Raw genomic sequence first — 3,256 nt, forward strand, 5'->3', positions numbered from 1 at the left:
ACAGGAGCTGGCATCTTAGAAAAGCAACTGAAAAACACAAGAATCTTGAAAAAGCAAAATTGAGTGTCTGTTTACTGAGCTGACCCTACACGCCTTGCCAACATCCTTGCTTTTCCTCTGAAAAATTCATTTTTTATTTTTTCTCAAGTGGCTTCAAAACCAATACACAGCGTACTATTGAGGCTAATGGTTTAATAAAATATATAACACAGAGAATTAGAGCCCTTAAAAATAAAATAAATCTCAGAGATCATTTTGTCCTATCATCTTGCCAGGAGAGGAACAAGGAGACCTCAGCTCCCTGTGTGGGCAATGCTGGGTGTGGGCAAGGAATGGCTGACTCTCCAAGCTGCTCCTGTTGTCATTCTGTATTCATTTCATCTTCATGACAGGTGCTTTGCCAGCACCGATTTTTACAGTGATCATATGCAAAACTTAAAAAAAATTAAAAATAAGCATGCTTTACTTTCATTTCTCTGGGGGTGGCAAAGCTTTTTAGACATGAGACACTTAAAATCCTGCAAACAGCAGTCATCTTTCTAGTTTAGTGAGGGCTGCAAGGTAAAGAAGATGCCCCAGCTGGATCCCAGGCTGGAATGTGTATTTTCACCCAGGCACTGGAGCCTGCTAAAGCAGAGACAAGCCCTGTCCCAAGGTCATGTGGATATATGTGGGCTGTAATAGCATGTTAATGAAAAGGAGACGGTAACTAAATCCAATGTAGACTGAGCCAAATACAGCTTCTTCAAAACTGTTGGGTGTGCTTATGTATGTTACAGGATATGTAAGAGGAAAAATAGAAGTTCAGAAAGAAATATTAATACAGCAAAACTTGCTGATGGTCAGTTACAGGTGCTTTTACTTATTTATTCAATGGTTATGTATTTTACAATTTTCCTGCAATGAATACATATAACTTATAAAGGTAGAAAGTTTTCTAATGAAAATAGTCTTCTTTCCAAAATAAACCTGCCGCAAGTGCTCCAGCACCTGGAAGTTCATGGCAGCAACGTGTTGGTCCTGAAACCAGATGGCTGGTCCAAAACCCACTAGTTCACTTGGAGTTCTGTGCTCTGAGACAAATGTCTTCATTGGCTTCTAAGTATTACTGTCATTAACATTCATTCAGTGATTTCCAGGTGCCAGGCATTGTGCTTGTCTCTCTGGGTCACCTCAACACATATGTAGTGACAATTACCATGCATTGAGGGCTTATATATGCATGATCACTTAGGGTTGTTGGAAGTATTAAACGCAATTATGTGTTTATAAACACTGGACATTTTATTATCTGCCCTCTGGGTTAGTTCATGTTAATAGCATTAAACACGAGTTCATCAAAAAAAAAAAAAAGTGTAGCACAACTTTTGGGCACGGCACTGTGTTCCATCACGCATTTTTTTCCCTGCAAATTCTGGAGCTCTAACAGGCGGCCTCACAACAAGTTCTAATCCAAAAACCAAGGGCTTGCGACCTCATGTTCTGTAAGCCTTGCTTGGCCAACAGGAGGATCTGCCTACCTGCTCTGTACAACGTTCTGCTGAATTTACTCATTTAAGGGTCCATTTTAAAGTAATCATGTCTACTTTGTGTTTACAATAGCATGTTCTGGTCATTTTGCCGGAACACAGACTGGTAGACAGGCCCACCCCAAGACTACCTCAATAAGAAAATCTTAAGATTTCAAGCAGCAAATAGGTAAAATAGTCATGAAAATTGGGCACAAACACAACTGAACTTTTTATCTGGGCTTTCGTCCCGTTGAGCAGCAGATGTTTTTGGGAGCTGATAAATGGAAAACAGGATGCTTTCATCACAAGAAGAGTAATTCAGTAGTTTTCCTGTTGCCTCAAGAATGCTCCTGTAATTTGGAGAGAATTTTAGGAAGTGGCACTCAACAAGGTAAATTAGCCACCCCAAGGACTGCAGACAGCACACCACGCCTCCTTTTCCCAGAAGGCTCAGCCTGCTTGGCAGCCTAGCTGAGAGCACAAGGGCCCCACATGTATTTCCCCTGCTGAAGCAGCTAGTTAGACACAGAACCAACTCAAGCCATATTGTCTCATAAAAAAGATTGATTCGATCAGGACATTTCCCCCTCGTTCCTTCTTAAAGAAAGTCTTGGCTTAAAATATTTAATTTTTTTTTTCCTATGAGTCTTTAAACGGAATTGTGAATAGCAGCAATCCTCGTAACTCTGATGTGGGCAGAGAACACTCAAAATAGTAGATAGCAGATGCCAGGCCCCCTCAGAATTGCTCATGCCTATTTATATAGATGCTGCCTTCCAATTTTTTCTCAGATCTTCCAAGTTCGATCACAGCCATGACAAAGTAATGACTCATACTTAAATGCAGTCATCAATGTCATATTTGGTATTAATACCTTTGTAGCATTGCTTTGTGTCAGAGCATCTAAGAGGAAAAAGTCCCCAAGAGCAGGAGCAGCCTGCCACCGTCCTCAGGGACCACAAAGGGCAGGGCCTGCAGAAGGCAATGCTCATTGTGCAGGAAAGCCTGTGGCCTCCGGCAAGCTGTTCCCATAAGCAGCTGTGGGAGGGAGGGGGAGGAGGGCCGAGGAAGGGGGAGGGGAGGCAGAGGTCACTGTTATCGCCTTGGAAGGCAAGACTTCAGCTGCTGCACTGATGTCTTTTCTCAAGTATGCTCCTATTTTGCAAGTTTAAAATCTTCCTAAAAGGAGAAAAGTAGGAGCCAGGCTCAAGTTGTACCCTAGCACTGGGCAGCATGCCCTCCCTCTGCCAGCGCGTAGGAGCCTGTCATTCTTGCCCGACAGGAAGACGGAACAGGTGCCATCAGTTCCACGGAGTTCCAGCAATCCTCTGAAACCCTGCACACCACCTCCCCCGACACAAAGATCCCCTACCCTCAATAAAGAGCATAAGTTTGTTTCAAAAAGTTTATTGTAAAATTCAAAGCTTCAACAGCAGCATCCTTTAGAAAACGAAGCATTGCCCGGATCCGTTTTGAAAAAGCAGCGCAGTTGGCTAAGTCCTTCACGCTCCTGCAACTGTACTAAGTCCAGGGCGCCGCTCCTTCCTGCCGAGCGCAGGCTGCTGAGTCACGCCTGCCCGGCCAGTCTGTCCTTCCTGGCCCTGAGGCCAACGTCCTAGCCTAGGCCTTCCTGGGCGAGCAGCCGCTCCAGACACTTGCAGAGTCCTCAGCTCGGGCCAGCCTGGCCCTGCCGCCGCCGGGCCCCTCCTCGGGAGGCCGCGCCTCCTCACTCTCCAGGCGCCCCC

The sequence above is a fragment of the Colobus angolensis genome, unplaced genomic scaffold (genome assembly GCF_000951035.1).
Source record: "Colobus angolensis palliatus isolate OR3802 unplaced genomic scaffold, Cang.pa_1.0 Scaffold272, whole genome shotgun sequence".
NCBI classification, from domain to species: domain Eukaryota; kingdom Metazoa; phylum Chordata; class Mammalia; order Primates; family Cercopithecidae; genus Colobus; species Colobus angolensis.